General features: G+C 36.6%; 1 long non-coding RNA gene across 1 annotated transcript; it reads right to left on the minus strand.

The window, feature by feature from the left end:
- Positions 1 to 9,415: 9,415 nt before the first annotated feature.
- On the minus strand, positions 9,416 to 15,143 carry LOC113231200. The gene is made up of 3 exons (XR_003310546.1): positions 15,056 to 15,143; positions 14,120 to 14,272; positions 9,416 to 9,457 (listed from the first exon to the last, which is right to left on the minus strand). It is a non-coding gene; the product is annotated as an uncharacterized LOC113231200 (long non-coding RNA).
- Between the last annotated feature and the right edge of the window lie 604 nt (positions 15,144 to 15,747).

Consider the following 15,747-nt stretch of genomic DNA (forward strand, 5'->3'; position numbering starts at 1 on the left):
CCTAATTATAAAATTCATCGTAACCCAGACAGGACATCTCTTAAATACAAAAGGAAAGAAACAATAGGAAATTCTACTGTCTCCACCACAAATACTTCAAATATCAACTCGAATTGGTCAGCCGCATGCCAATAACATGTCATGAATTACCATCGTATAGTATAGGGTCAAGAGCACGTCAAGCTTGACACTTAAGATTTAAATCCAACTTTATGCCGCATACGATAAGAGCGGTCCAAAGTCAAAGTGTCAAGCTTGACGTGCTCTTGACTGTACAAGTACAAGACTACAAAATAGACGTAATAAAGTATTTTTTTATAATATCAAACGACGGGACGAAAAAGTCATGCGCGTGATAGTAAGCTACCGCCTGTCCATAACAGTTGCAGTGCCATTCAGAGTGTTAAATCGCAAAGATCTGAGAGCACTGCCACTGCGCCCGTCACCCTGAGACATATATTGACAAGTCCAATATGCCTGTAATTTCACTAGCACCCTTACTAAATTATATATTTGTGGGTTTACACAAAAGCTACGAATGACCCAACTGTCACTCAAGAGTAACTACCACCAGGTTGCGATCTGCGGTATCCCGTGTGGAAGTACTTAGATCTACTTCGCACTCAGGTAGTACGCTGTAGAGACACAATATGACTGCGGTGCCCCAACATAGTCCATGCAGCACATACTGTTGTGCTCCGTGTGTCCTAATACCTGTACGAGGGAAGATCTCGGCCAAGGACGTCGCAGTCAAGGTAGCAACGTACTGTTCAAAGTCAATACAGTATTACATTTAGTACTAAAGTAAAAGAAGTATCGACACGACACGATAAGAAGAGAGGGTTTACAAATGAATTACTTATTCCTCTTCATAAATTTTAGTACATTTTATCATTTAAGTACACGTATATTATACAATAATATCTATACAAACACAAAGACACATGTAGTAGAGCTCTTTGTGAAAGAGGTCATCCATGGAAGTACGATGTAGTAAGAAAAGACTTTTATTTACATTACAATCCTTGTAAAACCCAAACATTCGGTTCCGCACGACTGCACACGGCGGGCAACGTTATTTTCAACTCTCCGAGCGCGTGCTTAGATTCCTTTTTCCTAGTAATGAGCGCCTGGTGTCCTTAGTCAGATTTAGTAGGTTATTTATAGCGTAGGTATTTTCGATTTTATATGAGAGTGATGTATCTGTTACGTAGTAACTAACTATTAAGTAATCTATGGTAATATGCCTTACTGCGTTCCAGTTTTTAAGGGTGCTGGTGAAATTACAAACAGATGGACTTGTCAACTTATGTGTCAGGATGACTGACGCGATGGCAGTGGCCCTCAGAGCTTCGCGAAGATCTGAGTGGTACTGCAGTTGTTAGGGACAGGTTTGTCGATTATCTTCGTCCAGTCACTTAAGCTGTTGTCTTTATTTCTTTGAAATACATTTGCTATGGAAGGGGTAGGGTCTGTCATGGAGTTTTATTATAAAGCTAGTACCCTAATCTGGTATTAGTAACCTAATCTTTAAATGTTCCTCGCGTAATAACGATGAAAACATTTTTATAATTTATTAATGTAGAATACCCTATCTACACAATTTTAAGGTTTTATTCTTTGATGTTTAGTAAATTAATTTCAACACAGTAGCATTGGAGCACGTACGGCCTAACCAGCCTTACCATGTTGTGGAATGGTATTAATCTTTATGCAAATTGGTTTTTTTATTAAAACTTGTTTGTTTCTAGCTGAACTAGTGTTTTATAATAAATGACGAATATTTTGCCTCCTATAAGATTGCAAGAAGTACAATTGTGACAGGGAGAGTACCGGTACGCTATGCTGGCCTTTTGAACAGATTACAATAGTGGAGTCAAATCTCAATTCATTATCGAAAAAAATATAATCAAATACAAATAAATTGTGGAACAATCTCCCATTTGAAATCCGACAATCTAAGTCGCTGCCTATTTTCAAAGCCGGATTGCGTTAAAATCTTTTATCACAGTCCTAGTCTGCAACATGTGTATTAGTAAGTATAAGTTTATTTAGGTATATTTATATATACACATATCTACGTAGATATAATATATCATTATTTTTTAAATATTTTATAAATTACTATGTGTCTTTATTTAATTTTTTTATTTTGTATTTTTTTTTAATTTATACAATTTTTTTTATATATATTTTTATTTTTATATTTGTAAAATTGGCACACTACGTCTCCCGCTCCGATTAGCTTTCGTCTAACTCTAAGGTTGTCTGGAAGAGATCGCTCTTAGCGATAAGGCCGCCTTTGCCCACATTAGTTTTAAGTTGTTTATGTACTATTCTTGTTCTTGTGTGTGAGCAATAAAGTATTTATCTATCTATCTATCAAATACGAGTCGCATCTACAGTTTTTTAGTATTTAACTATTATTGCAAGGGGTAACTGATTAAAAAGTTTTAATAAAAGGAAAATAAAAATGTTTACTTAACATATCGTCAATTGGAAACAGCTTTGTTTTGCAATGAGTTTTGACGCGAGTTTGCAGGTAGAAGTTGAACAGCGATCTTATAAGTGACGATCGTATTAGATTAAATTTTTTTAAATTTCGAGTTTCGAAAACCAAAATCCGAGTTGTGTCGTAGAATAATACATTCCATAAATTTTAATGCACGTCTCTATTGACAACAATGTTCAGCAATTAGCTCCTTCAACGTAGTTACGAATTAATACGAAACTTGATGAGCGAACAAACGTCAAAACGGCCATCATAACGTACCGTTACTTTAGTATGTTTGTATGTCTAGTATTTGCCGAGCAAAATTTATGAATAAAAATAACGCAGACACTCATAGCCTTGCACTAGGGAAACCCTGTATCGCATAGACAACCACAAACTCACGAGAGAAATAAATGTAGGCCATATAAATATTTCTCCCGTCCGAATAGAACCCGTTCGGCCACCGAGGCTGTGAAATTATAGTTATTTTCTTACTGTGATCTTCATCCATTTTATTATGAACTAATAAATATCACATGGGCACGAAAATCCGGTTGTCATAAATCGGTCAACAACTGAAACTAGATTATGATAATTTAGTTTCATTTTATAATAATTGTAAAATGTACGCGGTAATTTCGTCGAGGATAGTGCAGATCCGCGTATGTGGTATTGGTAAATAGCTCGTATCTGCTAGGGAGCGTATCTAGGGATTTATTATTACGTTGTTATTTCAATGGCTACGGTTTTCATTTTTGCACAGTAACCATTGACTTACAATTATATGGACGTCCGAACTTATAGGGCGTTAAAATCGTATGCAGAGCGTCATTCACGCTTTAGTCTTAGTTTGTTCGACTGACAGCGAAGCAAGCAAAATTAGACAGTACTGCGATGACATTACAATTTAAATTCAACGTTTTAGCTTTTTCATATTCCTTTACATGTCACTACGTTTAAATAGCTTGGCTTGGGACATTTTTTTCGTGGTTTGTGTATTAGACCCGTCGTCCATTTATTTGTAAGTCAATGACAGTAACCATTAATTTATGTTGTCTACGGACTGATAACAATAGATTCCCGTAAATCACGCTAATTTGTTTGCCACGACATATAAGCGTATTTGATTTGGCGACTGAATTACCCAAATGGAGCCTCATAATCAAATGCTAGTTGCGAGTAAATGCACTATCGCCGACGAATTGCAACTGTATGACATCTACGGCAAAAATGTCGTTCAAAAACAAAAAAAAGAAACATAGATCTGCAACAAGCACATAGAAAAATTAGTAAGGTCCGCTAGTTCGTTCCGTGGCTTAGTTAATCTGCCACGGTTTGCTGGACGACGTCTGTTCGAATCCAGCCGTATCGCAGGAATTTCTTCTTAGTGCTCGATCTCGATAATTAATACTATTCTTCATAAAATAAATAACATTTTCATAAATGTACTGTGACGCTAAACACCAGTTGAAAACGCGAAAAATGCATAATTGGGCCATTATAAACTACTAAAGCACCATAACTGTGGGTAAACGGGTAAACAGGAACGTTTCCTTCCACGGTATTTAAAAAAATTAATGCAACCGAGTGCATGCTTCATGATTTGTAATACATTGCGGCTTTCACTTGGTGCGATATATTTGTGATCTTTTGTTAGTACGCCATGAATATCGAATGAACGCACTTTAGTATAATGCATTCAGTTTCGTGGTACGGCCGCTTGTACATTTCTTTGGCCAAATTTAACATTTAGTGATGTAAAAGTGTCGATTCGATTTTGAAAATAAAGGGACGAAAATTATTATGACCTTAGCAATATTATAAAAATATTTTATAACTCTTTTGTTATAACGTTAAGTGACGTTTCGTTTTTTTTTTCAGTTTTGTAGTATTTATTATTAGTAGTATCTGTAATTTCGATAATTTTTGCAGCACGTTGCCTCGAATGTCCGAATATAGTGAGCAAATAATTACATACATCGCCGGATATGTAGCACGAGTAATAAAAAAATATATATAATGCAAATAATTAACAGTGCGCTGTCTTTATAAAAACCTGGAGTTGGTTATACGTATGAGTTCGTTACTTTCGAGGACGAAGGTGGTCTAGTTTATCCCACCTAAGATGCTATCCAAGTATGCAGAGTAGCAGAGTTAGAAATCCGAGAAATAATAAACAAATCACAAAAATTTCACACGAGGCCTTCTACTATTCATCAATTTGATCAATTGCCAACAGAAAACCATCTAGTAAAATTAATTAAGGCAGTCGCAAGTTCATATATTGACGTGCGATTTCATTATTTAAGTTAATCGATAAGATCTATTACAAAATGATGATATATAATAAGCTCATTTTATTGGAAGGACAATAATTTTAATATTTGAATTCGATTAAAAATTAAAGTCTTAATTTTTTTTAAGTAATCAACATTTTTTTAAAACAAGTAAAATAAAGAACTTAACTATCTTATTCTACTATATTAACATTACGACTACTTGTAATCAACAAATACTTGAACAAAAATTATTCTATTTAGTGTTTACGCGTGTTCCGTTTAATCAATCGAGGTAGAGCGAGCAGCGGGAGGTTTTCATCACTAAATAGTTCTTGTGACGTCATAGTGGGTACAAAAAATGTGTCACGCTTGGTTTTCATACAAATTGCTGTACTTGCGGCGTCTATCTAGATATATGTCTGTGGCCCTAACCGTACGTTTCTGCAGGCAAAAAATTCGATTAACGTCGGCGGCACTACCCCATAGCAAAATGCAGTAGGCCATCAAATATAGCATTATTTAAAATATTGTTTGTGCGAACTTGCTATTCGTAACTTCGATTAATTGTATGCTTAGCTGCAGTAAATAAACTTTGACAGAAAACCTTCCTTACTTATAGGTAAGGGTAAAGAACGACAAAGGAAAATTTACACGTTGTTATTTATCTGCCTATATTAGTACCTAGTTAAGGCACACGCGGCAAAACTGACGTGAACAACACACCGCTGTATGTTTTGTATAGCCCCCTGGTACAAGTTAAGGATCAGCACGAAACAACAATGGAATATCCCTAAAATATTTTGTAAATGTACGTAAATATGAATAAACCAAGCTGTCATCTTCGGGGTTAAGCTAGATAAATGTACGATCCCCAGCGTTACGCTCGTATCACATAAGCAAAAATTGTAAGTACATTTTATTTGTCATTTTTATCTCGCGCCGACGAGCCGTGTTACGTTTGATCCCGGGTTTTGCCAAAGGTAAAGAAAGCTCCGCTGTGGTAGTGTAAAAACTAGCAGTAGAACAATTTCAGATTTATAAAATAGCACTTTCCATTGTCTTGCTGCAGGTGCATTTGAACTGACAGTACAACAACTTCTCCATATTGACTTGTGTTACTTCGCCATAATAGATGATAAAAAAAAATTGCCAGTGTGTGAGTTCTTAGTTTAATTTGTTTGTTTACTTATTAGGGCGCGTTCAAATTAGCCACCGTTAGACGTGCTGTTGCCGTGAAAAGTGACAGTCGCCTCTTTTCATACATTTCTAGAAACAAAACGTAACGAACAAAAAGTAACCTTATTTCTTTGAGGCTAATTGTAATTTTGTTTCTGTTTGCGAAGCCTGGCCTTTTTGTAATTTTGTACTGTAATTTTTTTTCTTTCATTTATTTATAGGGCATAAATAACGTACATTACAGTTCTAGCCAAACAAAATACTAAGGGCGCGTTCAAATTAGCCGCTGCTAGGCGCGCTGCACCAGCGCGACTGTCGCGCGTCTAGAACTTGTATAAAAAGTTAAGTTGTACGGTGCCCTATAAATAAATGAAAAAAATCACATGTACAAAATTACAAAAAGGCCAGGCTTCGCAAACACAAACAAAATTACAATTAGTCTCAAATTGGGTTATTTTTTGTATACTTTAAGGCCTTTAGGCTTTATAATACGTGAGGTACCTATTCCAATCGATATTTAAAATGACAAAATTGTATGTATAGCAATTTGCGAATAAAAGTTTTATTTTTGTCTTTGCTTTTCACGTAATAGCGTGGATAGGAAGGAGTATTGGTATCCAGTTTCATTATTTAAGGTTCACGTTCAACACAAACCCCATGCTAGTCTTGTAAACATGCTAACAGATGTTCACAGAGTTTGAAAGAATCGTGCAAATAAACCTATACGGGCCGTTACAACTTAAAGAAGTTAGTTTTTTTTGTTTGTTGTACCCACATATATTATTGCCTAAACTTTAAGCCTGAAAGTAGATATATACAAAAAGTAAATTTATCTGTATGAGACTTAAGTTGTAATTTTACATTTGATTTTGTTTCAGTTTGCCAAATAAACAAAATTTTATTACCGAACGAGGGTAATTTCCGGAATTGGAACGCCTATTTTTATTTGTAAGCAAATGTACAACATAAAAAAATTGCTAATATAGTTATTTCAGGCGTTTATGTCCATATCCTAAGGTAATAAGATATTAGTGATATTACATTTCAAAACATCAAGTAAATTGATCATAAACATCATAGTTTCTACTTGGAAAACTTAGAAAGACTGTTCAAAAATGAGATCCGTCCATTATGTATTGTGTATGAGAATCCAACCGAAATGTGCGTACATGCGTACAGTAATACGGGTCGATGTTTGTCCAAGTAAATTGTACATAAAAAGGACAGTTTGACACGGTTTAAATTTCGCTTGTACATAGTCAGGTGGACATTGACTTCTTTCTTTATTCTAGCACAATTACACTTTTAAAATAAAAATGGAAGTAAAGTAATTTGCTACTCCGAAATGAACCCGATTCTCCGGCCGAACGTTGAATAATAATCGATAACGCCTGAGGATATCTCATAGAGAGACAAAACACGTCTCGGGTACATTTTTGTTGATGGTGTTTGTGAGTCCAGTGGCGCTTGTGTTATTTATATTATAGTTTATTTTCCGGAAACAAGCTGGGAACATTAACTACTGTAACAAACCTATTGTATATCACAGACTTTAAGCAACTATATTCGTGATATAGTTTCCTAAAATCCGCTAGATAACATTGACCCTTTTTACTTAACTTCTCCCTCGAATGGTGACTACCTTAACGGAATTTAGTGTAGTGTTAGGTTTCTCTCCTTTAGAACTTCTTTCTGGCGGAAGTCTTCAGTAGCGCCCTGAGACGAGGTCCGTGCCCACTTGGTTTAGTTTAACTTAAGTTTACACATAGCAGTTAACACTTAGTTTTAGTTTATTTTAGGGTTTATGAGCCTTCAGCTCGCCCTTTCTTCCGGTGGCGCAGTCAAGGCCATCAGCGGCTAGCTGCAAAATATCCTTCAAAAAAGTGTATTGTTGGGTAGGACTTGAAATTAAAATGAGTCTGAGGGAGCAACTACCTACCTCATTTGAAAAAATGAGGCGATACAATGTCCTACCTCAAATGAGGTGAGATAGCGCTAAGAATGTTTGCAGCTACGGCAATGACTCAACAGACAGGGAATATTAAGCACACTTTCATAACCTGATAGTGTCAATCAATTGGATAACTTAAGTGTTAATTAATATAGTTTTTAAATAAATGCTATTTTTATTTAGTACTATGGTAGTATGATCATATGATGTAAAAATCAAATAAAAATCAGACAGTGCAGGACCATTGTTGCATTTGTTGAATTCGAAACAGTAAGTGAGGCTGTGACATGAGGTCAGGTATGAGGTGAAACATTTTTATGATATGAGGTGTTGTGATAAACTAACCAAGCGAGTGGTAAACTCACTCAGCACTAATTTTGTGTATGGGTGAAAATCGTCAATACTATCGATACGTATTTATAGTCTTTCTTTTTTGAAGATGGAGTAACATGACAATTCATTGCACAAAAGTGTTGCCCACTTTTAAGCAACTAGTGATTGCAGTCGATAATTCTATCGAATGTTGGTCACGCTTATGTAATAAGTTTGTATCGAATCATAAGAACTATGAGTAGCACTCCGGTACTTCCACTTGTTAGGATACTTGGATGAAAGCTCATAGAATCGTTTCTTACAATGGATCGCCGGCTGCCGCTGCCATCTCGTCGGACAGTGAGTTGATCGAAAATAAGCGCGATTACGTCTTTTATATCGATCATACAACTACGTGAGTAAACGTCGAAATTGCATTTAGAAATCCAAGCGTCTCTCTTCACCCTCTCTCGCTTCGTAAACACCATTACAACTCTGTTTTAATATGGATATTAAAATTTGTCAATGTGAATATTATATAGTTACATGGTTATACTAGTAATTTCATAGGTCATAAATTTTAAAAGTGCAAAAATGTATTACAATATCAAAGATTTTTAAAGTTTACCACGAATAATATTACAAAGTTAGTTTGTTAAAAACATGCAAGAGTAGATAGTGTGCAAAATACATACTTGCAATATGCATGCGATATTGCTAATTTTATTTACCATAGAATAAACATTGGAGTACCGAATAATTATGAATAATTAATTGGAAAATAAATTTAATAAAATTATGAAGTATATTTTAAGCGGGAAAAAAATTAAAATTACGTTAAAAGCTTTTACACGTTGATTCGGTGGGGCTATTATCTGTTCATTGATAGCTTCTCCATTTTCTTCGACCACGGCTTTTTTCCTTCCAAGTTTTCGTATTCTTATGGTATAAATAAATTCCTTTTCTTGTACTAAATTTGCAGTCAATGGGTGTTAATTGTTATTATAATTCGATTAATTAATTCTTCGCCTTCCCTATGTTCATAGTCTTAAGTTCCATATCGGCATGTCCGCTGAAAATGAGGTCTCTGGCAGGTGCGTATGAGACATTGCATTCGATTCGGCCTTTGATAAAGGGAAACGCACGCGGTATCGCCGTTGTTGGTACTGTCATGTTTTTAAAGTTATATGTTCCCTGTAAATAAACGTGAATTACTGGAAAAGATACCCAATGGTGCGTAATTACCTGAAATCAGAATTGTCTCTGTAACAAATAAATAAGTAATAAATAACAATAATAACGAACACACTCAACATAGCCCCGCACTAGGGAAACCCTGTGTCGCGGATGCCATGGACACACACATAGACGACCACAAATTACACCCAATGTCACGCGAGAAATAAAGACCCGGAAATCGAACCTGGGACTTCTGCCTACCAGTCGGCATGGTAACCGTTTGGCCACCGAGGCAGTTAAATATTAAAGTCCGTTCCAATCCATTTTGAACAAAAGGTAAACAAACCTGTTTGGTTAAAATTCTATCAATTCAATCACTCAATATATCGAATAAGTAACACTTTCATATATATTTCCAAGATTTCGACTTGCTATCTCAACACTTTTTCCAACAATATTCATTTGAATAGCATCGTAAAATAGTATTTGAAAAATGGTTGTCTAAAAGTGAGGTTATTTTTTATCTATACAACTATGACGTGTCTATGGTTGCATAGTGTTACGAAAAATAACGTTCGGTTCTTTCAATTAAAGTTTTTGTAATCGATTATTTCAATCGCAATCCAACGAGGATCTAAGTGTAAGGATTTGAAAGACAATTTAAAATTAAGATTTGAGAAATTTTAAACATGCTTATATATAGGTTATCTAAGGAAAACCGCGAGAATGACTCAATTCGACAACAAATCGATTTATTCAATAAATTAATCGTATTGTAGTTGGCAGTACAATTGGCCACCACTAAGCCGTCTATGGTCGGGTCTGTGACTTGTTTTTTTTTGTTCAAAATGGATTAAAACGAAGTATAGACAATATCACGTCATCAAAAGAAGTGCTTAGTGCGCGTGTCATACATGCCAACTTTGTACAAAAAATATATGGTCAACAATCTCGAAAACTTCGAAATCGTAGAAAAATGTCGTATTCTAGCGAATACGACATTTTTCTACATTTTTCTAATGTAGCCATTGGAGTGCAAAAATCAAAGTTTTCCTTTCAAATCAAAGAGCTCCTTTATGAAAGAGCACGTCCAGGGCAGTACTGCCGCCTTACCTATTTCTGCCGCCAAGCAGTAATGCCAGCATTATTTCGTTCCGGTTTTGAAGGGTAAGGCTGCTGGTGAAATTACAGGCATACGAGTCTTGTCAACTTACGTCTCAAGGTGTCGGGCGCAGTAGCAATGTCCCTCGGATCCTTGCGATTTAAAGCTCTGAGTGGCACTGCAACTATTTTGGACAGGCGTGTAGCTTACCATAGGGCCCACGACTTGTCGCCCTGTCACTTTATATTATACAAAAAATGAGATGAGATGATTGCTATATGTTGATAATAAGATGGGTCGGCATGACTATCTTTCTTATGCACAGGCTCTACATTTGCAAGCTTCCAGGTTTTCGAAACTCGTCCAGAACTCACAGAGAGGCGATACAGGCGAGTCAACACTGGAGACAACTTGGGTGCACAGTTCCACGGGACAATCGCTGGGATTCCGTTAGGGCCACTGGCTTTGTTGACGTCTAATTTGTGTAAAGTTTTCAACACCTCTTTTTGATGGATAGTGATCTCGGACATTTTCGAGTCACAGCGGCGTGAGCCAGCGATCCGCCAGCTCTCATTAAAGGCGGAAGGGACGAACTGCAGAAATTCGCTTCGACCAATTTAGCGAGCGACCAGAATGCTTTGCTCCTTGATGGGTATGAAGCTAACCTAGCCCCAATATGACTAATAGCTGCCGAAGCGACCTTTCCGTATCGCTTTTTTGCAGGATCTAGCGGCTTTATTATAGGCTTTCTTCAGACGCAGGGTTTCCGGTGCTCTGCAATCTCGAGCAACTGCTCGCCCAGTATGTGTGAGTTTTGGCGACGGCTGTTCTGATAGTAATCGAGATTTAAGACACTTCCATAGTTTTTTTCTTCCTTGGGGATAGCATACAACCTGGTAAAGGTCACTCTACTGAACGAGAGCTCTCACGTCTACCAAGAAGTGTGGCTTTAGAGCAAGGGTCTTAAAAAAAAAGCATTAAAAAGCCCTGTGAGCTGCCGACAGCCAAACATTGTAGAGAAGCTCTATCACTGGATAGGAGACAATGCCCTAAGGCTCTAGCCTTAACAAGCCTGAACAAGCTTGTCAAGAAGTCTCAGAGAATTACAGGTCTATAGCTCTTCTTCCGAATTTCTCTAAAATATTCGAGAAGGTTATCTACAAAAGAATAACAAACTTTTTAGATAAACGTATTTAGTCAGTTTCAATTTGGATTTCGTAAAATGAAATCAACATCTCTATCCATTTTTACATTTCTACATAGCTTGTGGGAAGCTATAAATCTTAAAAAACACCAGTGTTCCTAGATAGGTAATTTTCGTAGATAATAGACCGCGGGCAATCATATTGTAACAAGTTTTTGTTAAATAACCCGATTTGTGCATTCCTGTATCAATCAGTTGGTTCATAGAATACTTGTTCTTACTTGTTCGATTTGTTAAAGTCAAAGATTATTTATTCCATAGGTAAAATAAATTTACACTTGAAAACGTCACATTTAAGCTACTGCTCGTTCACTACGCTGGCCTCCCTGAGAAGAACGAGCAAGAAACTCTAGGGATTGCTCTTTTCAAATAAACTTAAATGCTATGGAATACACTTTGAATCAAATTTGTGTGGATTCTGGAGCCATGTCGTCTTTCCATACATCTTTATCTTCACCTAGTCTTCAATTTTGTAACATGATTTTTCGATCAAAATATTTTTAATGTAGTTTTTAAACTTAGGAAATGATAAACTTAATATATGCTCCGGAATCTTATTGTAAAAATGTATACAGTTCCCCATATAAGAGTTGTTTACCTTGGTTAAACGAAATCGTGGTACCATGAGTTTGGATTTAGCTCTAAGGTTAATATTATGGATATCTTCTTTCTTATTGAAATTATTTATATTTTTACGGGCATATAAAATATTTGAGTAAATGTACTGTGATGCCACATGCACATGCATACAGGCACATGGGACTTGTCAACTTATGTCTCAGGATGACGGGCGCAGTGGCAGTGCCCTCAAATCTTTGCGATTTAAATCTCTGAGTGGCACAGAAACCGCCGTTTGATTTAGTAGGCCCAAAGTAATTTTGTGTCCTAGATAAATGTAGTGGTCTATAAATGTAATATCTTCAGCACCCTTCCCCTTCAAAACCGGAACATAGCAATGCTGACATTATTGCTTGGCGGCAGAAATAGGTAAGGTGGCAGTACTTCCCTGGACGAACTCTTTCACTAGGACCTCTACTGCTATTCAAACAGAGGGCAATGGAAAGACCAATGTTAGGAATGATATTGCCCGATCGGATACCGGATGAGCGTATTCGATGGATATCCAAAGTCGGAGACGTTGTATTTTTTATTGAGACGATGAAATGGGCAGGACTTATAGGTAGGATGAATCCAGATCGGTGGACAAAGAGGATCATGGAGTGGCGACTACGGGCCAACAGGCGTGGCAGAGGTCATCCGCCACTTCGTTGGATGGATGGCATTAAAATTTTCGGGGGCCGCAACTGGATGCATGTGTCGCGGGAGCAACATAAATGGAGAGATATGGAGAAGGCCTATATTTTTTTTATCCGTAGACGGATGTGGTAGAGGCTGCTTGTTGATATGATGACTTATAAACATTTATTGCAAAGGTATTCAATGAATGTAACAAATAATGATATTGACGTCAATAAACTTTGACGTTTAAAAACCACCGTGAGTGTGTGAGTAGACTTAGAAATTTCAATACTACGTGTCGCTAGAGATTCAATATTTTGATACATTGTAGAGCAATGACGTCACTATTAAGATTTTGTATTGCCAAATTGTCTCTTACGTTCTTCCATGAAATAAAACAAATTAAACTAGTATGTTGTTCTACATCACTTATATTTATGGTGGCATAGTACGTTTGGGCTCATATGATTCGTTTTGATGAGACTTTCATCTGCGTTCCAGCCCACGTAGCAAGCCACCGAGATAAACTTACTATATCCACATTTAGCTGTCAAATTCGAGTGATAAACCGACATTTTAAAATTTTATCACAATACACCGCGACCAATGGCTGCAAAAGAATATCGCAATGCCAAATATGACCGCAAGGTTACAGCTGATTTTAAAACATTTTCACAATTCTGCATAGTATTTTTATCAACGTAAAAATTGTGCGTGACAAACGAGGCAAAAAGAAATAATAAAAACAAACTAGTTGACATATACAAATTATTGGAAAAAGGTGAGGAGAACATTTTTAATACAATTTAATAATGAGAGTAATTATAATAACGAAATAATAACTAATACAATGTAAAATATGTTGATTAAGCGACAAAGATAGTATATACGCAATTTCATATAGTTATTCTTGTTCTTCAAAATGTATGACAATATTTCATTACCAAATAAACGAAAGAACGAATGACTAGTGTATATCGCATCGGTGTCTTACCGATGCAGTATTCGCAAAAAAATAAGTAATTTTTAATAATAGCAAAGATGTTTTATATATAAGATAAGAACTGAAATAAACATGTCAGGTTTATAGGAGGTTTATCACACATTGCATGCCATACTACGGCTTACATCTTTTTTCTTTTTAATAAAAAAGTTATCAAAGTATTAAATACGTTGTACGTACCGGGGGATAGGGACACGTTTCCTTCAAACCGGCTGATCTAAACGCGGTGCCGAAGAAGGGGTCGTATTTTACCATATTGCACATCTTGAAATGCATCTCAACGAAACTGCGCTTGTACTGGTTTGTCAGAAACTCGTAAAAGTAAAAATCGAACTGGAACCAAAACCGTTAAAATGTTTGCTATTAAACCTCAGTTGCTACTCAACCGATTTGAATTGAAAAACAGAACAACATGCAAAAAATAAATTATAGTGCTTAGATGGAAAAAATATGGATGCGGCTCAGGGGGTCTACTCTCGATCTCCGTCTGACGTCCGTCCGAAACAATTACTCTCAAATAAGTAATATTCGACAAAATTAAAAGACAAGTATCAAGTATGAGCTTCATTCGCATCACGTGTCTTTTCATTTGGTCAAGTATTGCTTATTTGGCAGTAATTGTTTCGGACGGATGTCGGACGGAGATCGAGAGTAGATCCCCAGAAACCGATGAGGCTTTTATAATTATTAATACAAAGATCGAACACTTAGAAAAAAATCCTTCAATACGGCCGAATTCGAAGCGATGTATTCTAGCAAACCGTGCCAGACGCTAAGCCAACTAAGCCACGGAACGAACCACCGGACATCCCGAATTTTTCTATGTGCTTGGTTCTCGGATCGTTGTATTTGGTTTTTGCAATGACTTTTTAGCCTTAGCGCCATCTATGAGAAATCTATGAAAGTTTTTCGGTTCGAATCCGACCGGATCGAAGGAAATTTTTGTGTTATATTAATAATTATAGCAAACTAGTGAAATAATTTCACAAAAAAAATAATTCAACAACGTGTTGTCCAGTGTCCAGTGATTTAGATTACATGAACTTGGCCAATGGACAATCCGATTGTTTGATTTGATTATATTTATAACCATATACACATAGACAAAAAACTTACTACTACACTATTGTTCATAGTAAACGAGGTCTCAAGGTTGAGCTCAAAGTAGTAAACTGGGTCAGAGCGGCTTTTTCTGCGCGAGGACATGTTCACATACTGAAAATACTTCGGATTATAGTATTGCACTTCTGGATGTTCGATGCTGATGAAGGTTATCTGTTAATAGAAGAAAATACTATATATTTAAATATAAATGCCGCCAATAATTTTTTTTCATATAAAATATATGTGCGCATTTGACGTCCATCTCACCTAATGAAACTGAGGTCGACTATGGAGCATGCACACCTAAATAATACCTATTCACTCTCGCCTTGAAAAGGCCCAAGGTATAACGTTCAGGGAACAAGTCTGCAGGCAGGGAATTCCACTCCATAGCCGTTCTACTTTGTTACTACAACGTTACGCTTCCATATAAATGTGGAAGCGTAACGCTTCGTGCGAATCTTTGGAATATCGACAACATTGGTATGGAACCCTGGCTTACGCCTAGTCCCCCGGTGATTTAAAGGGGAAGGCGGAAGGGAAATCATGTAATTCCATCGCATACTCCGTGATATATCCAGCAGAATACCGGCAAGCTAGCAACTCTACGGCGGTGTTCAAGGCTCTGCAGCTTGGCCTCTAATTCCGAGTCATGAGTCATAAGCTTCTTAGCACGCTTGTCAATTGAATCCAAAGTGGCTAGT

Source organism: Hyposmocoma kahamanoa, unplaced genomic scaffold (assembly GCF_003589595.1).
Source record: "Hyposmocoma kahamanoa isolate Upper Pololo Valley unplaced genomic scaffold, ASM358959v1 65, whole genome shotgun sequence".
In the NCBI taxonomy this organism is placed as follows: Eukaryota; Metazoa; Arthropoda; class Insecta; order Lepidoptera; family Cosmopterigidae; genus Hyposmocoma; species Hyposmocoma kahamanoa.